The sequence below is a fragment of the Aquila chrysaetos genome, chromosome 14, assembly GCF_900496995.4.
Source record: "Aquila chrysaetos chrysaetos chromosome 14, bAquChr1.4, whole genome shotgun sequence".
In the NCBI taxonomy this organism is placed as follows: Eukaryota; Metazoa; Chordata; class Aves; order Accipitriformes; family Accipitridae; genus Aquila; species Aquila chrysaetos.
The window spans coordinates 814,707-837,728 of NC_044017.1; the positions used below are offsets into that span (position 1 = coordinate 814,707).

The 23,022-nt window shown below is 38.5% G+C and overlaps 1 long non-coding RNA gene across 2 annotated transcripts; it reads right to left on the minus strand.

Moving 5' to 3' along the window:
* Positions 1-3,146: 3,146 nt before the first annotated feature.
* Positions 3,147-19,103, minus strand: LOC115350663. 2 transcript variants are annotated; one of them, XR_003926550.1, is made up of 3 exons: positions 19,011-19,103; positions 18,265-18,350; positions 3,147-3,934 (listed from the first exon to the last, which is right to left on the minus strand). It is a non-coding gene; the product is annotated as an uncharacterized LOC115350663 (long non-coding RNA). The 2 variants fall into 2 exon arrangements; XR_003926551.1 differs by lacking the exon at positions 3,147-3,934 and adding an exon at positions 15,071-15,189.
* Between the last annotated feature and the right edge of the window lie 3,919 nt (positions 19,104-23,022).

A 23,022-nucleotide genomic window follows, 5' to 3' on the forward strand; every position in this document is an offset into this window, starting at 1 on the left:
CTCCTCCTTGAGTGTGTACTTAAATGACAGTGTTGCTGAACTAGCTAAATCTGAACTGTGTGGCTGTTCTTTCATTCCTGTTATGAACCTCTTATGTTATGAATTGTGTCATGATTGCCTGAACAGTTCTCCAGCAAGGAAACAAAAGTTTATATTCACAAGTATTAATAAAAGTATTTGTCTCTTAACAGATTATTATAAGAGGTGTGTGAAGAATATTTTGAGGAGAGAAAAAGCCATTTATTGGAACCCACAATCTAATGCTTGTTCCTCTGTGATGCAAGAAGCCTATAACAAGAATTCAGAGAGATAAGCAAGCTAAGTAATGAAGGACCAATGGTAGCAGCAGTAGGCAATGGGGTTGTCCTGCATACTGCTCCACAAAGATCCATTACCTTACAAGTTAACCATCTTCGATGTGGGGTTCATGGGCACAACTCTTCTTCACAAGCCAAATGTGTTTTTTCCTCTGGCAAAAAAACAGCTCCCTTTCCCCTTACATGGCCAACATTTAAGAAACACACATTCTTACTTGATCTGGAATACAGACCTACAAGTTCTCAAGCAAATATGTCTTTCACAGCATGTACAAAAGGCTTTTTGTTCCTCGTACATTAAGTATTCAGAGGGCCACAGAGGTCGAGGATGAGATGGACTCTGAAAACCAGGAAGTCAGAGACTTGCACCAAGTTGTTATACCTCTAGATACTTATTTATTAATTCAGTGAATAAATGTGTAACCAGACTTAGTAGGCAAGGCTGAAAGTGTCTCCTTCAAAATGGACCCTACTAAGAAGGAAGTGACCAGATTTAAATTTTTCTTTCTAAAAGAAGATGAAGAATGATTTAGAAGCTGCTAGCCTTTGTACTTCAGTAAATCTTTCTTTTTTTTCTTAATAAAATGGTGTTGGCTTTGCATAAGAGCAACATCTTACTTCATTTTCCGGCTATATTTTAAGTGAACTTAGGCTTCTGAGCTTTCACTCAGGTCTGCATGTCGTGTAATAAGTAGGTAATTTGTCCCTCAAGTATCTTTCTGATATAGTGATGCCTACAGGGAGAGCTACACTCTAAGCTTGTGTTGATACTTATAAAGTCATGGGTTTGCCTACTGGTCAAGGATCACTTCTAATGTTTAGCCGTAAATACATTCCCTGCTATAATTTTGATCCACATCAACTAACACTCTCTCAAACAATGCAGACAAAAATTCAGGATACGGCATATTGCAGAGAGTTTCCTACAGACAGTGTATGGGTATAGCCATTCTAGTTTGAGGGAAGAAATAATGTGGGCATAAATGTATAGGCCTGCATCAGTTTGCCTCTGGACCAAATAAGACACTCTGGCCTTTTTTGTTTACTAATGTAAATGAGCCTTGGGAAACCAACCTGTCCTGGTAGCTGAGTACCCCTGGGAGCTCCAGGAGGTCTCACACAGACAAGGTGCAGAGCAGGCTCCAGCATCCCTGGCCAATACAGAACACAAAGGATGTGCAGCTGCAGCGTGTGCATAACGTGGAAAGCTTCATTAGTCAACAGGGCAAGGGAATTAACCACACCTTCGCTTTTTTTTTTTCTGCTTTTTTTTTGGCATACACATTGCTGATGGTGACTGTGCTTTGTATTTGCATAAGGATAACCCCTTTTGATGTGTACTTATTCAGATTTACTTGTGCTGTATTCTTCTTATTCCCTTTTATAAAGAAAGGAAATGCTTTGGTCCTCTGAGAATAACATCAATGAATCCCAGAAACTATTTATTGTTCTATGTACATAATGCACTTACGCATCGTTCTTTTGGAGTAAAAGAACAATAAATGATTCTTCTGCCCTTGGAAGGGAAGACAACACTTCTTGATGAACACCATTAACTGCTGTTAAAACTTGACTGCCTGTAAAATAAAACATTTGAAAAGGACTAACTTGGTTCAAATATCTTCTAAACTGCATGTGGAATCTGTTGGGATTTCATGAGACATTATTTCTCTAAGAATTGTGAAGGGATAGACTTTTCCCTTCTAGAATGAATCTGCAAAGGCTTGTGCCATCAGAGAAAAAACTTTGATGATGCATTAACATGGCCCTGACCCAGCTGGTTGGCATGCACTGTCACTCCAAAATTCCATTAATAGGGTGCCTGAGGACACGAACTCAGTTTGACTTGAAAGCTTCATGTGTTTCAATTAAAAATGCATTTATTTAATTAATGTAGACATTAGAGAGAACACTGCTTTAAAAAAGAAGACTGAATTTGCTAGACTAAATTTGTCCCCTTTTTCTAAGTCATCTGGGAAATGTTGCTTTTTTGCAGGTGTAAGATATAGGAAAGGCAGGAGCTGAAATCTTGCAAATTAATAGATAGGAGGCACTGAGGAAGATGTCAGGCCTCTTGGACTCAAAATAGTTATGTTTGGAAATTGATAGCACACTCTTTTTCTTTTCTTTTCTTTTCTTTTCTTTTTTTTTTTTTTTTTTTTTTTTTTTCCCCCAGCTAGTAAGGCAGTGCTAATTTCATTTCAAGGTGCTAGAAAAAAGAGGGGGTTTGGTCACAATGGAAGAAATGTTTACTGGCATCATTACAAGTGTAGAATCAATGTTTTCTGTAATACAATAAAGGGGACAAAATTCTACTCTTTCTTTCCTGAGTAATTTCATTGAAAGAAGAATGTGAAGACATGAAAGAAAAATACAGCTAAGGAAAATTTCACCAGGGATCTTCCTGTTGTACCTAGTCATCGTGGACCTTATTTTCAATTTTAAAAAAATGTTCTGCTACCCTGACCAACTTAACTCACTTTAAAGATAATTTGCACTCCACAGCAGAGTTAAGGGCCTGATTAAAATAAGATTCCGACTCCAAGTACAATTGCTTGTTCATAACTCCCAGCGGAACTCACGAAGAAGATGCCACTTCTGTCCTGCTTTTATAGATGCAGTTTTCTGATGCAGTAATAGCAGAGTTCATTTTAAATAATTAGCTGTCAAGTGGATTGCAGTCACAAATGGATACATCTTTCCTAAGACACTCTGTATGGTATCCATTCTTATCAGCCTAATGTAAACAGAGCTTTAGTTACCCACAGCCACACCACATAGATCTTATCTAGCACAGGAACACAAAATTAGCACTAACTGATTCTTAGGTAGCTATCAGCTAGCTGGCAGCTGTGATTTTTCATATCCAGTACATCTGTTCAATACCATATGCCAAGGCTAGATCTGGGGATTTTGGCACCTTGCTCTGATTGGACAAGTTCTTTGACATGTTTTCTCCCTGATGTGAGACCAAACAATGAATAGTTTCAACTGCCTTCGCACTTAGTATTGTCTAGATTATTTATTTACTTTGAGCAGTTATACAAATGGGACAATTCTCCAATCTGATAAAAAGAGGGGAGCTTTGATACATATCACAGAATAATGATGTGTCAGAGAGTGTACACGCAAGTATTGCTTTTTGAGCTGCTGTCACAAAGCTTAACCTTGCTTACTATAAAGGAAAGCTGGTAGTCTATGAGGAAGGTTTTGTGGCCTGTTGAAAGAGATTCAAAATCCTGAGAACATAAGAAACATACAGAATCTTTAAGATATCATGCAAATGGAGCCTTAATACCTCACGGTTATCCTGACTTAGTGCAATAAAGCAACAGAACAGATCAGTCATTTTAGTTTTGCATATGTCGTGCCTGTTTGTATCATACACAAATCCATCTCAGCACCAGGGATGTGATTCTCTCTTCCCTCTTCTCTGCTGCTTTTTCCCCTCCAGTTTTTCCAGCTCCAGAGTTTGTGGAGATGCACAGTAGCTCAGAGAAGGAACTGATCCAGCTAAACTACTCTGGGGGATGTGGGGGGGAGCAGGAAGCTGGTTCCCGGAGAAGGCTGTTCCCAACGGGTTTCATTATATGGTGGCTCAAAGGCTGGACCTGCCACTACAGAGAAGACAGGGACAAGCATTGATGACCCACCACAGAGGAGAGCAGAACAATCCCTTTTGGGAGTACTCTGCTTTTTTCCACATTCAAAAGACCAGGTAACCATAGCCAAAATGGTTTTAAGCAACAGCCAGCAGAATGTCTCTTTCTGAGGGACAGAAATTAAATTCATTTAAAACTAAAAATAAAAGGAGTCCTATTTTTGCTAGCTTTTCATACACAAGTCTTCACCTTCACTGGAAATGTTAAATGGAAATTCCAATTTTAATAGATTGAAAGCCACTGATTTCTGGTGGATGGTCTCAGCTGTGGTTCTGAGTGCAGCTACAACACCGCAGATCTTGTGTGACCGATCGGCCTGCCAGCACCTGTGTGGGGACAGGACAGGTCACAAACACTTCTTCCGTGGGCTGAACCCCAGAGCGTAATGCTGCTGAGGAGCCCAGCGCCCCAACTTGCTCATGTGGCCAGAAATGATACCTGGCAATGACCTGATTACAAGCAGTCTACAGGCACGGGATACTTGTAGTGCTTCGGGACTGACCCTGCTCAACAGCAGTTGCCTTTGCACACCCTGCAGTCTGGTTTGGAGACATTCATGAACGGCAAAGCTAGGTAAAGTATCTAAATATGGGTTTGTTTGTGGTTTTTTTTTTTTAATTTATTCCCCACCTGTGGAACCACCATCAAAATTCAGCAAACCTCAATCAGTTCACTCTGGGTTTTTTGCATAACCCATCACTGAGAGAAACATAAAACAACAAAGCAAGCAAGAGCACAGCCCGTCAGCCTTGGGAGCAACACATTTTCTTTCCCTCAAGACTACATACCTCAGAAAAACTACATGCTAAATGTTATAGATATTACTGCACACATTTCTTTCTCTTCCGTGTTTTGAGGGGTTGAAATGGCACGCGGCTTTTATCCCTTTAAATTATAGCTCTTTTTATTTATAAAGACTTCAGCTTGAAAATCTGTTAAAAGTAATAAACCAAATCTTTCTGAGAATACAATTCCATTATTTAATCATGCCCAGGGGCAGCAAAGACACTGGGAAATAATTGTCTTTTCGTCACTCAAGCATGAAATGCCCAACATTGTTTGAAACCTAATTCTAACAAACCTTTAATATTCTAGTTCAGAAATCCCTTGACCATGGCCAAGTACAATCTCATTTCTCAGTCCTTTAAAACAGTTTGATGAAGTATCCCAGAAGGTATGTTGTGTTTTCTTCTCTAAATTCTGGGGTTTTTCAGTCTGCAAGGTTTCAGTTTTCACATCCATCTACCAAATCACAATTCCATTAATATGTTAACGTCTCCGTAAGATACTCATTCATATAATTTCTTCAATCTAAAAATTCCTCTTTTAATTTTGGGGAAATCACATATGAAGAAAACAGAACGTGGGGAACAATGCATCCAGAGTTACTGTATTTAAACAAGCATGGGAAGACTGTGTTACTGCAGTAGCATTGTTTTGGCACAATTTGCCTTTCTCAGACTAATGCCAATTTCTCTACTAATTAGTAAGTATTTGCAGAGCCTTTTAGTATACTTTTCCACACCATGATCAAAAGATTTGTCCTGTATCACAAAATCACAAGATTCTGGCACTTAGAAATAAATTTTCTGGTTAATGTCAACATTGTATCTCATAATTAATAGGTCCAGTAAGTGAAGGCACACACTAAGATGATGTTGTTATAGGACCAGATGTCTCATTCTGACTCCATAAGCACAGGAGAATAGAATATAAACAGTGGATATAGGGGATTGATGTTTAGTACAGGTGGCCCCTAAGTAGCAGACTTAGATTAAAATTCAGAGCTGAAGAGTACAGTTTCACTCTTAGAATAAATAGAAAACATAATCTTTTCCTTTAAAGTGGCAAGTTGGGCACAAACATGTCAGGGTACAGACAGCAGTAGACTAGGAAGAGGAAGGTGGTATTGGAGACAAAAGGGGAAAAGAAAATGAAGAATTCTTTAACATTCGATGTGATAGCAATGCACTTAGAGTGAATCTTTCAATTGCCATCTAGTATGAGTACAAAATAAGTCTAATCCTTTGTCTTACTCATAGTATTTTTCATATTTTTTAAATAAAAAAAAATACAGACACTACAAGTTTACCTGTGTAAACTTGAATAGCTGAAGACACTGATATTGTGCTTCTTTTAATGATATCTGCACACCCCTTGAAAAACAAATGACACATGTAAGTACTATGCTTTCCGTGGACTTTCTCCACAGGTGATAACACCTATAAGGTGTTTCAAGTACATCAATAAAAATACTATTAAATAATAAAGAGTTAAAAAAATAAGAACTTTGGAGGATAGGCTACATCCAGTGCTTTTTATAGACTCTCTGACTAAATCAAAAGAAGTTGAGCATGGACAGAAACAGGAATGCACTCAGATTGCAATGTGTGAGCTACTCCTCCTTTGCAGAGCTCCAGCAAAGTAACTGGGCCATTTCATGTTGCAATTGAAAAGATCAGGGCCTAAAATAGTGCAGGTAGAACAGGGAATCCAAAATGTCTTCTAAGTCTTGCAAATACATGCACGGTACCTAAATCAGTCAAGAAAACAGGCCACTGACTGCAGAAAAGGAAATTAAAGACAGACATGCTGGAGAACAGAGAATAGCCAGTTATTACAGTGTAGTAGTTAGACAAGAATAATGGAGAAAAAAATCAGGAGACCACAATTTATATTCAAGATTTTAAAGGTAGGGGGAAAGGTTTATTTCAAGCAAGTGCCACCAAAAATAAATTCTTCCTGAGCCTCAGCCTAGAATGTGGTGCAGGGCAGCATCTGAGCACAGGACCAAATATCTCATCATAGATGGATCTTTCTAAAAGCAAACAGAGGTGAAAGCACCAAACAGCTTGTCAAAAGCATTGCTACTTTTTTATAAACCAAACAGAACAAATGCAAAAGAGACACTTAACATTTTTTTTATGTTTGGGCATATTATTTTCCATTATATTCATTAAAAAGTCAACCTATCTGGCTTCCCCCAAAGGTACTGATTGGAAACTAGGGAATGCACATCTCTCTGTACGCTAAATTCCAAGCTTTTATTTGGAAATGTCTAAAGAATGTCTTTGATTATTTCTTTATGGAGTCTGTTCAGATTTACTTTGATTATGTATGGTTTTTTATATAGGCATATATACCTCTCAATAATGTTATGTTTTTAGCAGAAAAAAAGATATTACTGTAAATATGCATTTTTCACAAAACTTACACCAAATAACATTAAAGACTCTCAAGGTACTACACAGCACAGAGAATAGCTAAACCCTCTATCCTCTGTCCTCTTGGTATGCTATTTGCCTTGCCAAATATGCAGTGAAATTGTAATAAAGGGACTTGGTGCATGGATTTTAAATTAACTCACAATTTGAACTTTGAATGATCACTGTTTTGTGACTGTTTGGGGAACATGACTGCTGGATTTAAAGGTGGATAAAGACAAAAACTATTCTCCTCTGACAAACCATTCTTCTAAAGAAATTGAACTGTGGGGTTTTTTTTTTCCTCAGCAGAGAAATGATACTTAATCCATCGAGATGTAAAAACTCTATAAAAGAGACTATTTACAGGAGCACTTAGGTCACCAGGTTAAAGAAAGTGAATGGTATTCCTAATGGAAGATAAACGGTTGCCCTGGGGGGTTTTATCTGTCATACTAATCTCAAAAAGCATCTCGTATAAAAGTAGAGTTAAAAAGACTGTTAAAGCAAGCTTTGCGACTGCAGTAAACTAATACCTGTGGCTTACCGCCTCTGCCCTACACATGTGAAATGTTTAAAACGTTTGGCAGGAAGCTTTTTCCCACATTTGGCTAGGCGTACTCAGTGAACCCAATGTGAGATAATCCAAAACAATTCAGGTTCAACAAAGGTTGGGAAAATATTATAGCGGACATAAAGCTTTGATGGAAAGCTTCTTTGATCTTGAGATTATAAAATACACAATTTCTAATCTGACAAATTTTTAGCTGCAGAGCAGAATATCTAAACATTCTTCTTTTGTCATAACAGTTTAATCCCTTAAGAATGTGATTTAAACCATTGGGGAGCAAAGGTTACACCAAGATTTGTATGAAAGAGGAAACCTGCCTCAGACACCTAGATAGAAAAATGTGAAGGCCATTAAATTATATAACTAAATACTATCTGCAGATTGGCACTGCCAGGTCACCCTCAGTTCAAGCTCTGTCAAACATCTGTTGTTCCAAACACACTTGTTCACTGAACGAATACTGAAGTAGTTATGATTATTTTAAAATTTGGGTTTGAGTTTAAAATGACCCACTTTGCCGTGTAGGAAAATTGCATCAACACAATAAGAGTTTAGGCACCAAGAGCTGGGGAGGTGGGAGGTTTTGTTCTGGGGTTGTTTTTGAGTGGGGAGGCCACTGACCATTTTTAACGAATTTATTAATCTCATAAAAGATATTGCTTCTTCCTACTACTCTTGCTTAAGCCCATAGACTATGACAACTCTATTACTAATGTTAAAATAATGATTTTAAAACTTAAACCATCCTTATAAAGCATTGACTACCATTAGACACAGCAATTCCTGTGAGGAAACAAGATCAGCAAAAGCAATACAAAGTTGTTTTATCAATTATTCACACAACATGATTCAAAACTGCAAGCCACGTGTGTAAAGCCATGAGTCGGAGTTCTTAAAATATGTTTTTCAGTACTGAAAAACTACAAATCATTTAACATTAATTTGAGTACCAAATCTAATAGAGCACTAAACAGCTTTAATGGCTTTAAAAGTCAGCTGGATGAGATCTCAACTTTTTCTATTTAAAAAACAGAACAAAACAAAACAACAAAACTCCTCTTTTTTTCCTCCCTTAAGTTGAAAGCAAAGTTCATCCTTTTTACTTGAAAAGCCAACAAGTATAAATTTAATTCCATGGTGACTTGATTTCCATGGATCTGCACATTAGTGTTTGTCACTAATGTTTGTAGCTAAATATCTTTATCTAAACTCCATTCAGTTTTCAGCTTTTTAAACAAATTGTTCCCTACCCTATAATCATGCCTGATGAAGAGAAAAAGTCTGGGTGCAGAAGACAGGGTTTGAAATAATGACTAGAATAGGGTTTTTACAGCCATTATACAAATGAATATAAATAGTGATGATTAACACATGGAATATCAATTTAGAAAGCATAACCCAGTACAATGTTGTACTACAAAATGAGGAAAACATGGATCTTTGTGGTAGGGATTTTTAAAAAAAATGAGCTGTGGCTTACACTGTGCTCCCATTTGAGAGGACAGAAAACTTCCCATTCAGTGGGAAAAAAGCATCCATAAGGCTGATATAATCTCAAATTCAGAAGACACCATATCAGAAATAATAGAAATATCAGTTCCTGACACAGTGTTACTTCTTATGTTTCTCGGCACTACATCAATGATAAAAGTCTGTGTTTCTATCTTGTCAAAATGTGCAACTACCTTTCTTAATTGCTCCAAAATTTTCACAAAAATTAATTTTACAAGAAAAAAAAAAATCACAGATTTTGGTCTATCCTTACATTAAATGCAGTGAAAACCGTCTAATAGGTGCAAACGTTCCTAAGAAGAGTGTGTTGGGAAGACAGACACATACTCTAGTTGCACAAACCTCATTCCTATTGTTAATAAGCATATACGTGATTAGAAACAGCATTAAAAAAAATAGCTGCACACTTACTAATCCTTCTGGAATCACATCTGATCTTCTCTGCATGCCCTCCTACCACAAAATGAGGTCTCTGACCCAGCGCAGGGAGGCAGGGCCATGACTCCTGGTGCGCAAACAATGAACCAAGGACTGGGTGTCCCTTGAGCTCCCCAGAATTTGTAGGATGGGACTCTGCCTGGCTCCTTACCTGCTCGGGCACAGATAACACCCAGAGATTATCAAGTCTTCTCCAAAAGATTTCCCTAGGGTTCTTTCTGTTTCCTGGCAGTGTATAGTTCAGACAATTAAACTACATAGACTTCTATATAAATCTAGGATAGTGTTGTAACAGACACAATTGGTTTCAGAGATCAGCACATTGACCATTAAATCCTCCCTTAACATTGTCTATGTCTCTGAAATGCTATCCATATTTCAAGATTACATGGTGTTCTTGGGCTGAACAATTTCAGACGTGCATTTGTGCACTGATATAGCACAGTGAAAAATCCCATAACATTAAAAAATGCTTTCAGTGCATTTCCTTCACTAAACCTTATCTATAGCTGAATGGAATTGACAGAATGAATGCTTTCTCCTAAAAACCAGAATAAATTTTTACACAATATATCCATTACATTTACAACTTACTTCATTTCAGCCACAAAAATTATTTGCACAGGTTTCATGAAATATTTACATAGTGTTTTCATTAAATATGCTATTATTCATATCCATCAGAATCAAAGAATAGACACTGGGGAAAACCTGTGAGAGGGAAACAGGGAACTAAGAGAACACTCATGCTGAAACGAGCTACATACACCCATGTGACTGACCTAGAAACAATTCAGTTGTTGCCAGTACAGCTGCCTTTGAAGTCAGCCAAACAACCATACTCTCCTGCCAAAAAAACCCCTTTCATAGTTTGGCATCAGGGTTTTGCAATTAGTTTGTCACAGTTTCAGAGCAGTTATTTTAATTTTTAAAGTGATTCTTCTGTAATTTTCAGTTCTTTATCTTATCTGTTTAACACAGTGCCTTGAATAATCATTACTTCCCTGAGAGAAACGTCTTCTCTATGAATCTTCCTTCAAACTTGCCTTTGCCATCTGCAGTTTCTATTGTCCTTTCACTGACGTGGATGCCTTTTGTTGTCCAACTTTTGTCTTTGCTCTCAGGATAGAACAATAAAATAAAACCAACCCCCCTTATTTGTTAAATTCTGTCCTATCTGCAGTCTCACAGTCATTTTAAAGATCCCTCAATGTCCCATCATTTTGCTTGTGTTTTCTTGATATTGTCAGATCGGTTTTGACTGAATTTCTTCTAAATATTTCTGTACAAGTTCAAGGTCATAAAATCTTCCTTCTTGTAGAACATGCCTTTTTACTCTCAAACACAGACTATTATTCCCCTCATTTGAGAACTTGTCATACTCTTAAAGCACATAATAATCTTTAATGACCACCTCCTTCCTCCACCTCAAATATCTTTCCTTTCTGTTGATCTGCTGTGTAGCTATAAATCATCACAAGGATTTATCTTTACTTTTACTTTATTACTCTTGAAAGTTTTCTTTTTGTCTTAGTTTCCTTCCAGTTTTTCTGTTCCTTTATTTATAATTTTTCCAATTTGTTATCTTATTTGAGTATTGAATTTTGAACCCAGACTAGTTTATACCAGCAAGTGAAAATAAACTGCCACATTCCCTTTCTGACCAATACCCATGCAGTACTACAAACAGTCATCTTAGATATTAAGTTCTCTAGGAAGCATCTCCTTTTCTGCCTTATTACAGCTCATTTTGTTCACCCATCCTTATCCACCTATGCCAGAGGAAATTCCTTTGAGTATCCAAATTGGCACTACGCATCTGCATTTAGGCACCTGATTCATTCCCTATGCGTCCAGTCTAAGTTTGTTGTCTAGGCTCCCTCTTTAGTCCAGAATAAGCATTTAAAATAAGTGGGGTGGATTGCCCTCCAGGGGTGAGTGTTTCTGTTCATTGACTAGAGAGGAATCTACCCATCTCATTCCCAGAGAGGTCAAGTTAGTCTAGAGCATCCTGTCCTCAGTGACACATCCTTCTAATCATGGGAACAGTGGCTATTACTTTCTGCTCTGTGTTTCCTGTATGCCTGATACTGCCCCTAATTATTGTTACATTCCTTTCCTTTCATTTCAAATTTAAAATGAAAACTTTAACCTTCTGTGTAGCTCATGGCTAGCTCTTACTAGTATGGCAAATCTCAAAGAAAAGAGATGTGGTTTCAGGAGCAATTATAGAATATATCCTCCTGGATTTCCTCACTTCAAGTCTGTGTCAGAAATGGGAATGAACTCTAATACTTGCGATACAGCAGACTGAACAAAGATTAGATTCTTCTAGAAAAAGATCATCAAATGAAAGGTGTTTGAGATAGCTCAAACAAAGCAAAACATATTCACATTCCCCAGTTCACTCTGGGTAGGCTGACAGGAAGCTCTAAGGAGACAGCATTGAATTATTACTTTTTTTTTTTTAAAGATAAAATGTTAAATGAAGTCAACAACATTAGCCAGAGGTCAAGAAAGCCTGAATTTCAATTTGATGAGGTTGACATTCAATCATCTGAAAGACCAATATTGCAGACCTTTGACTGCTCTCTCACTGGGAGAATCAGTAGTGTAAAAGGCTAAGCATCATCCTTTCCCATTGACTTCAAATGGAAACAGAGGTGACTGCACCTCAAGTACTGAGCACCTTTCGGGACCAAGACTTCATTTAAGAGAGGAGAAAATGAAACTAAAGCTGTAAGAGCAGCAGGCTGGAGATATAGTTAAGCAAAGTGGTTCAGGCAATAGAACGCTAGGAAATAGATAATTTACACTAGATAGTACCTCTGTGGAGACCAGGACTTTCAGGAATCTCTGAATATGGCTTTCTTTATGTAATTATTTAAAGATTAAATTACACCATCAACTAAATGTAATGACTGAAGTGGAGAATAAGATTCCTGGAATATGAAAGTAAAGCTTATTATTTTATCTGCTGTAAGGACTTCAGGCTTTCTCAGGATGATTCGAGCAGCATGTATACCTGCCGTGGTTTAACCCCAGCCAGCAACTAAGCACCATGCAGCTGCTTGCTCACTCCCCCCCACCCCAGTGGGATGGGGAGAGAATCAAAAACAAGTAAAACTGGTGGGTTGAGATAAGGACAGTTTAATAATTGAAATAAAAAGCAAAATAATAATAATAATAATAATAATAATGATAATAATAATAATGATAATAATAATAATAATGATGGAAGGTAACAAGAATAGAGTGAATTATAACCCAAGAAAGAAGAGTGATGCACAATGCAATTGCTCACCACTCGCCAACCAATGCCCAGTTAGTTCCTCAGCAGCAATCTGCCCCCCAGGCCAACTCCTCCCAGTTTATATACTGGGCACAATTTCATAATGGTATGGAATAGCCCTTTGGCCAGTTTGGGTCAGCTGCCCTTGCTGTGTCCCCTCTCAATTTCTTGTGCCCCTCCACCTTCTTGCTGGCTGGGCATGGGAAGCTGAAAAATTCTTGACTTAGTCTAAACACTACTAAGCAGCAACTGAGAGCATCAGTGTGTTATCAACGTTCTCATACTGAACCCAAAACACAACACTGTACCAGCTACTAGAAAGAAAATTGACTCTATCCCAGCTGAAACCAAGACAATACCCTAACAGAACAAAGCTTATTTTGGGGATGTTAGGAAGTAACTGACTCTTTGTTGGGGTATTTAAAAAATAAGGAGGGTTTATAACAAAGATTATTGGGAAGGTGAGGGGAGAGAGAATTCTAGACTATTTAGCTGTGATCTGTATATTCTCTGTCAACCTTATTTTTAACATACATATAAATACTTCTTTGGCTGGAATGCACATGCAGATTAGGCCCACAGCAAAACCTTTTTTGGACATAAATGTCCTTCACACTTGTTTTCCTTCTTTGCAGATGATGGCATCAGTGAAACTTGCCAGAGAAACTTGTAACAATAATACTGAATCCAAATCTGAGACAAAGTGCCCCACATGAAAAAAGAGCCTAGGGCTGGAAGAGGTTGGTCTCAGAGCTAGGCGTGAGGAACATGAAGAGAAGAAAGCAGCTGAGTAGGATAGAAGCTTCATCTGGAAGGGACAAAGGAATTATCTGGGAATTAGTTAGAACAAAAGGGGAAGGAAACAGACTACACAGAACCACTTAGAAGGTCTAGTGTCAGAAAATAAGAAACTAATTTGATTAAGTAAAGCCAAGTAAGCATTGTTCATGAAAAGAAAGACAAAAATTCAATACTAATGCAGGCAAATCTGCAGAATGGGGTTGAAAATGACATGAAAATGAAGACAGACAAACAAATAGCATGGTCAGAACAAAAGATGAAAGGGAAAGTGTACAAAAGGATCTGGTAATTACCTACATGGTTCTTTGGTAGAGATAGGACCCTCCTACTCAGTCTGGGTGTGCCAAGAAGCTTAACAAAGTTCATTCTCTTGAGAATTCAGGTTCCTCAAGCTTTACTCTTACCCAACTAAAAGTATTAATGGAATATGGCTGTCACTGATTTCTGACTATATTTTCAACTGGAACCAGGACCAAGAAATTAAAAAAAAAAAAAAAAAGAAGAAACCCCACCTTTGGAAAACTGTTAACATGGGCTTCTTTGAAGAATAACGTGGATAATAAATCCCCAAGTTTAAAGAAAATTACAAGTGGCTATATACAAAGCCCTATCCCAAAATTAGGAGAGGCTTGTTTAAGTCAGAATAAAACCCTGCCCTATCCAAAAACAGTGGGGGAAAACAGTCACTTCTCCTCAAAGTGTCCACTCCAAGGCACTGCTACATTTTTTCTCAAAACCTAAAACATTGACCATTTCTCTTGGACAGGGTGAAGCAGGTGACATCTGGAGAAGCTTATGACCATTAGGAGGACACAATTAACTTGTTTTTAAGCATTTGAATTAAAAGATAATAAGTATTAATAAGCCTTAAATCCTCCTTTCACTATATCCTAAATTCCCAGTAAAGTTACTTTCAACTATATATTTCAACTGTAAGTGCTAGTTTCAGAGTAGCATTTTCTTGGTAGTGCTTTCTAGCAAGTGTTTTCTAGTGTTTCGTGTTTCTGGCTAAAAGTAAGCTGCTTCTTGTAGCTCCTCATGCAAAAGATTCTGTTAGCTGGCAGGAAACCTAAGACTTAGACATTGTAGTTCTGCATGCAAGTTCGTTCAGGAGTCAAGTCTTTGGCTCTTTATCCTCTGTTTGTGCTACTGATCCAGAGACTTTAAATTGCTTTTTTAAATTAATTTAATGAACCAATAATGTTTTATTTCAGCTTGATATGCACTTGGTTGGTTTACTCGGGATACAGTTACCAAACATGACTCACCCCAGGATGATTACGTTTCGCTTTCAGCCAGGTGCAGCTAGGACTTGGCAACCATCATCCTGAAGCTGGTGTCTGTGTTAATTCTGCACTTGGTGACCTTCATGATGTGGGTGTTTGGAATGATTCTGTTGGCACAAATACAGATTCTCTCATACAACCATCTGTTCCTTGTGGAGAGGAATTTTCAACAGGTATCTGCAATGTTTCATCTACAGCTTTCAGTTTTCAGCACATCTTCTATATTTATGGTGAGAAAATAATGCCTTCACTGCCTTGAAGAAAGTAGGGCAACTAGTGATATTTAGAGGTGGAATCCTTTATCAGTCTTAAACGTAAGGGGAATTTGCTGAACACTTCAAATCAACCTCAAGGTTGAAGACCCAAAGGCTGGTCTTCAACCCCAGGGTCCTTATTACTCCCATTCTCCTATCACATAACTCCACCTTTGCAAATCAATTCTTCCTTCTGTTTCTCACCATCCCCCATGCCTACCTACCCAGGCTGTGTCTGGAGAATGACTAGTACTACATGGCACGTTGATGGCAGAGTGTTGTCTAATCTAGGTGTAACATGCTGTGCCTAATGATAGCACTGATTGAGTCTCTTTGATGCCCTGATTTAAGGAACTACAAATATCATTCACAGAAAGAGGTACATTTCTTTCTCTTAATTTGACCTACATCACACAGCCAGGGCTGGAAGAAGGTTTTCAGTTTTCCCTAAGCCTAACAACTACTTCTTAACATAAACCTTAGAGGACTCCTGTTCCATTGAAACAAATGCAAGCACCTGTGCAGCATCTGTTTTAAGACAGATATGTCAGTATAAAATGACATTTTGCTTGCTATATGCAACTTAGTTTCCTTGAGGTCATTACTGATTTGTATATATATTTAGAGACTTCCTGCTTTTCAGAAATTCCAGCACAGTTTATCTACACTTAACTGTACTAAAAGAGGAGAGCAACATTTTGTACATAGGACAAAGTTCTTGCAATCTTCAAGTTAAAAAAAAAAAAGGTGAGAAAATATAACTCTTATTTGAATATCAAAAATGAAGAGTTCTGTCTGCAATAACAGATGTACTAACTCATTATGAAGCATTATTTGTACATACATTTGTACATATATTTATATACAGAAAATAAACAGAGATCCTATATGGGTGCCCAGAATTACACGTTACATGACATTGACTCTGAAGCAAATATTATCATTTATGTGGTGCACAGGGTACTTTGCAGTAAAATTCAGTGACTATAGCAATTTCTTTTTTGGTACTTCTGAGAGATATTTTGTTTTAAGAAGTTATCAGTTAGGCACAAATAGGTCTTTCATTTTAATTGTTCCCAAGATTCCAAGGTTAAACCAGGCTTTATTGTTGGGGAGAGAGAGGAATTATGCTGTCTTATAGACATGACATATTTTCCAAATAAATTCAGTGCATGGAAATATTTTGAACATTTAGTTCAAAATACCTCATCTCATTTTATTTTGTGTTTCAGGGTTTCTACCTTCCAGTTTAGTGTGATACACTCTATACAATGACATAAAAGTTTAGAGTTCAATCCAAAGTAACCAACAATGTCAGCTTCTGCTGCTGTCAGGACACTTGCAGGTGCTCAGTGCTCTTCAGAAGCATAGTATCACAGCCACTTGGAACAGAATCTCTGCATCCTTCTGCTTCTTCAACTTAAATTTCATAGAATGACAGAATCACAGAATCATGTAGGTTGGAAAGGACCTGTAAGATCATTGAGTCCAACTGTTAGGTTAACACTGCCAAGTCCACCACTAAACCGTGTCCCTGAGCACCACATCTACATGTCTTTTCAATACCTCCAGGGATGGTGACACAACCACTTTCCTGGGCAACCTGTTCCAGTCCTTGACAACCCTTTTGGTGAAGAAATTTTTCCTAATATCCAATCTAAACCGCCCCTGGTGTAACTTGAGGCCATTTCCTCTTGTCCTAAATTTCTTTCTTATTCATATCCTATCAAAAATGTGCTGCCTTATGTGTAGTTTTTCATATATTCCTTTATCATCTAATCTTTCTAGTGGTTAAATCCTGTAATGTGTTATTTTTTGAGATAGCTGGCGTACAGAATGATAAGCAACATAAGAGTCCAAATCAGGGAAGTCTCTCCAAGCAGTCAATGGGGTTTTTACAGATAGATAGCAGTTCTTGCTGCTTCTTCTCCTAACCAGTTGGGTGCAGGTCAGTTTCAAATAAAAACCTATGCAGCTATGTCAAAGACAGTATTATGGCCAAATTATCAAAGCTTTTCAAAGTGTATGGCCCATCCAGAGTTTCTCATTTTCTTATGTTATTTAACTTCTTAGGATAAGCAGAGGTTTTAGAGCCAGAAAGGTGGGGAATCAAAATTAGTGTGAGCTGCAAACCTGAGTAACTAATGATGCACATGCTTCTTATGTCCATAGCACTTCATTCCAAGTGCAACAGTTGGGATAAAAACGTGCTGACAACATCTTGTGCAAACTGGTGCTTCATCAAAATTCCACAAGTGCTGGAATGTATTCTGCAAGCAGTACTCTACCAGTGTAGAAAGCTAGGAGGTCACTGATGCGCTCCTCTTGAAAGCTTCAGATTTTTGAAAGCATCAGCCTAAGCTGTTCTTCTATCAGATACTGAAAGAAATGCTAGGTCTTGACTGTTTATGTTCGAGCTTATTTCTTTTAGTGCTTAACAGTGCCTTCTAATGGCTTCAGGTTTGTTGCAGAGTGACAGAGGAGGGTCCTTTTATTATTGTGGTCTAGAGAGAAAAAGATACTGCAGAGAACTGGATAACAGGTGAGAGGACTGGTACAGATTTTCTCTGTCTGACCCATGGTTGTATGGAGGAGAGACTCCTAGGGTAACTACTATAAAGTCAGAAGAGTCATGGCATCTCCCTCATATTCCTCAAATCTGCTAATCCTTTTGCTTAACATTTTCCTGTCTATTTACTTTATAGCCATACCTTGTCATACTGCTGTTTCTGCAGCAACTGCTGCTTTTCAGTTCTTCTCTTCCATTCTCTTAGCCTATTCCTTCTCCATTAAAGGATTAAAGAAATGTGTAAGAGGGAAAAATAATATAAATCATCAATACACAAAACAGAGACCCAGAGGCTAGTCTCTTTTACAAGGAACACAGCTGTGCTGGGGACAGTCAGACACCCTGTTCTGAGCACTTACACTGCCGAATCCAACAGTTGTAGAAGCAAGTGTGGAAGACGAGTCCACAGTAAGCTGGCAAAGAGGAAGGGGAGGAGAGAAGTTATCTAGAGAAACAAAGAAACAAACAAATAAATAAAAAAATAAAAATCCAAGTAAGACCAAAGAATTACTTAAGAATGGCGTGCAAAACACAGAACATGAAGAAAGGCTAAATGTACTAAAGTCTAGAAATATATAAAAGAAGCATTTTAATATTCATAATATCCTTTGCTATTATACTGTTATTTTTGAAGTCTAATCTGTTTAGCAGAAGTCATCATAAAATGCACGACTCCAACCTAGATGGAAAGCTTCCCATAGCATAATCAGGGAGGTCAGGGAGGCAGGGAGATGCCACTGGGGAGGTTTCCAGTATAAATCATATTTTATCCCACAAAAACTGCAAGCCTGCAACTATAAACTCTGTAAGCTAAACAAACTATCAGTGTGATCCTGGTCTGTACATGGTTCAGGACAAACACTTAGAGAAAATAAAATTAATTCAGGTAAATTTGCAACAGCTGATTGCAAATAGACTGCATATTCTGAATTTGCACAATACAAAGATGAATTTGTAACATAAAGACAATGAAGTACAATAGAAAGGAAAAAAAAATGAGGCTGTTACAGTAACTAATAATCTTGAAAACTGCACTACAGACTCTGTAGTTTAGACACCTAACTCCTGATATGCCTTATTGGCATTGTTGATCTATACAGCTTACCTACATGGATATCCGAACGTGTCTGCCCACGGAACCACAGACAGCAGAGGTGTCACTGCCTAGCAATTTGTCAAGATACAGCAAGGAAGAAATCTGGGTCATTTGGATAATTATCACTTGAATAATCATTATCATTCCAGACAACTCAGTCTGTTGCCTCAGGCATCTAAGCAATTTCATCCAGTCACCTCAGCCCTGTAAAGTACAGACAAGCATTTTGTGAACTTAACAGAACTTACAGAAAAAAGAAGTGTGCAAAGGAGTGTTTTGGATTCCAGATATTCTAAATTTTCTATATGTTTTCAGGACATACAGAAGTTTTATAGGCATGTCTTTCTAGTCATTACCTTTATCATTAATGATAGCTAATAACCTTGCTGGAGATCCCATAACGTTAAACACAGCCAGGTAATTATAGAAGGTTCTGCCTGAAAAGGGGCATGATACAAATATGCAAATTTTGAACCGAAACAAAAGACAAGGAAGGAAGCAGAGTCAGAGGAAAATAGTCACTTTGCATGTTATCATCTTTCCAAGCTCACTAGGACAAGACATATTGTAAGTTAAAAGAGAGGGTAGGAGGAAAGAAAAGAAACAAATTGACGATCAGCACAAGATCAGCAAATGAACAAACAGGAAGACAGTGAGAAAAAGAAGCACATTTCTTAGAGATGCTTAGCAGCACCTCTGAGCAGGAGGTAATTGCCAGTGGATAAAAAGAGCAAACTGGATGCCAAGACAGAAAGCAATGATGGAGCACCAAGCGCCTTGGTCAATATATTTGTAAATCTGCAGAAGGTCCCAGGAGAAAAAAAAACTCATCCAGCTTTGTATTTCTTGAGATGGTAATCTTCCCATGATATACATTTTCACTAAATTTCCTGACAGAAAAGAAATGCAACGACTCCTAAAGGCTGCTAGACAAACAGAGAATTAGCTGGGTTTGTTTTGTTTTAAAACACACATACAAATGTATGCCAATAAACAAGCAAATCTAAAAAAAACATTGGCCAATTAAATTTCTTCCTCTGGTACAGTCAGTTAAAATTAATTCTGGCACATGAGGCAGCCTGAAGCCAGATGGTACGTCCTCGCTGTGCTTTGAAGTGAGAACGTAGAAAACAATGTCTTCTTCAGGCTGACCAGGAGCTAACTAAACACCTGGCTTTTTGTTGAGGGAGACCTAGGTATTACAGTATTCTTGTCGTGGGAGTCATATATTAGACAAAACAATAGTCTGACTTCTACAGGAGCAGAAATGGGAAAATGGAAAGCTGTGCTCTGCTGGTTTTTGGCAGCAGGGAATTATTAGCAAATCAAAAAATTCAGTTAACTTTCATTTAGAAAGAATTTGTATTGAGCAGTCCTGAGTTTGGCATGAATACTACAGTTTAACCACCTAATTTGTAGCATTTGACCATGAACTTTGCCAAAGTTTGTGCTACCCACATAAGCATTTAAGGTCTCAAAATATTTCCAGATATATTCTTCTGGCAATCACTTTTAAAAGGAACCCGCTACTGAATTTTTAATACTTATTTGGTTCATATGAAATAGCATTTGTTGTTCTGGAAGTGCTATTGCAGGTATCTTGGTTGACAACTGAAAGCACCATACTTTTTACAGAATCACAGCATGGCAGAGGTGGGAAGCAACCTCCGGAGACAGGGTGGTCCAACCCACCTGCTCAGAGTTGCTCGGGGCCATTTCCAGTCAGACTTTTAACATCTCCATGGATGGAGACTCCACAATCTCTCTGGGCAACCTGTTCCAGTCTTTGACCACCCTCATGGTAAAAAAGGTGTTTTCCTGTGTTTAAATACAATTTCTTATATGCCAGTTTGTGCAATGCTTGCAGTGCTCCTTGCCAAAACCTGAGAAAGCCAAAGAAAGCACCAGGACCACAGCAGCATGTTAGGCAGAGTTGAAGGTGCTCAAACCAGGGCTGCCAACAGCACCTTTCCCAGCATCTGAGCTGGAATCAACACACCTTGGAAATGGCAAAGCCCTCACATGCAGTGTGACCTTGTATGGTCAAGAATTGGAAGCAGCCAAAATCTGTTTTGGTCAAACTTGATTTAAAAAAAAAAAAAAAAAAAAAAAAAAAAACCAAAAGCATGAGCAATGTGTTCTGAGGTAGAGCAGTGACTAAGCCCCAGGAGCAAGGGAGGGGGAGGCTCAGGACTATTGTGCAGCACATCCGCCAGGGCGAGGAGGGAGAGCTGCAGGAGAAGGGAATGAAGGAGAAAGGCAGCAGGAAAGGGTGATGACATCGTTTAATAGAATTGATTTATGAATCACTGACTTTTTGTGAAGTTAATTCCATATTCACCTTTCCCTTAGCTGCTCCCCCACTCCCAATAAAGTTGTCTCTGTTCTAAACCCTTGAACTCATTGTTTGTTAGTAGGGAAGTATTGCTCATGAGGGAGACACAGACAATGTTCATTTAATTTTGCAGCTTTCCCAGGAGACTCTTGCGGGTATTATTTAAGGAGTGTTTTCAAAGGAACGTATGTATACTGGCCCTCTTTACTACCCACAGCACCTCCACCTAGACAACTTAATACATCAGTCAACATTTGCAAGTCATCAGTCAATCAGCAGTGAGGAAAGGTAAATTGAAATGAAATACCCTAATTGAATAATTTCATTAGCTTTGTTCTAACACAAATAGACGCCCTCAGAGACGCACATTCTCACTGGAGACTGGTAATAAACGTGTTAAGCGCATGAAAAGAAAGTGATACAATCGTGAAAGCACACACACAGGTAAAATTTTCCCAAAGGCTGTGTGGGAGAGCGCGTAGCAGGAGCAGACACGATTTGGCTACCGCTACCGTAGGTGCAAGGAAGGAAGTCTCCAAATGGTGGATTTAACATGACTCTCTGCAGCCACACCACAAAGCGCCCGGGAGCGGCTTGTCCCTCCCGGCCCCTGTGGGAATCAATCTGAGGAAGCCTGATGCTATAGAGATGTTTCCTGTATATTGTGTGGGAACCTCAACTAAGTGCAAACTACTGGCAACAATGAGACAATAAATTGTAATAAACAGGAAAAATAGCATTGGCTCCTGAAATCAATGGCTGGAGCGCATGAAACTTTCACAGCATTGATAAATGAATAAATATAACAAAAAGCATTGGGTTTTGAAAGAATGGGCAGTTTATCTGCACTGAAAGGCTCCTTTTCTCTTAACTAAATACATGTAAAAAACAAACACCGCTAAAGGACTTTGGCTGAGATTTTCAGTGCTGGAGAGGTGATTTAGAAAGCTGCACAGAACTCCAGAGTCTGATTCCTTTGCTTGGCCCTGAAAACAGCAGCACAGTCTGAACAAACCGCCACCTTCTAGCAACCCCATTGCATCATCTGTCCACGTCTGCTACTTGGCCCACACGAGATGATCACATCTGAAACATGAGCCAGCCCCCTCCTTCTGAAAAAATTATAAAAAACAGCAAGAAAAACTGAGCTAAAAACTACTGGAAGCAGTCTGCTGTCCAGTGAAGACCTGGAATACTCTGAGGATTAAATACTGTTCATCTTGTGCACATATGCTCTCTTATTGAATTCAAAGAAGTGAGCAGTGAGAGCTGAAACAAGTGGGAGTAAAGAGTCTGCAGTACTTTAGAGGAGACACTGAAACACCTTGCAAGCCCAAGGGAACTGCAGTATTAAGCACTTTTCATTTACAGCCCTTGTGAGATCCAGGCTCTGCAAAAGAGCTTCAGAAAATGCTGAAATTCAGTCCAGGAGAGCAGTCCCACCTGAGGCAAAATTAAGTCCATCTCCAGACAGTGTCCAGGCGCAGGACCTTGTGTGGGGCCAAGCTCAGAGGGACAATACCTAGCTGGGATAAAGCAGCAAGGTTTAGCCTTGCATTAGAAGTCTCTGCTCTTCAACAGCAAAAGACCTGAGAGAATCCCACTAAAGGTTTTTGAGGGGGCACAAGTAAACTGTGTAGAGCGAAAAGTTACTCTTTCAATATCTTTGGGGAAAAAAGGAAAAAA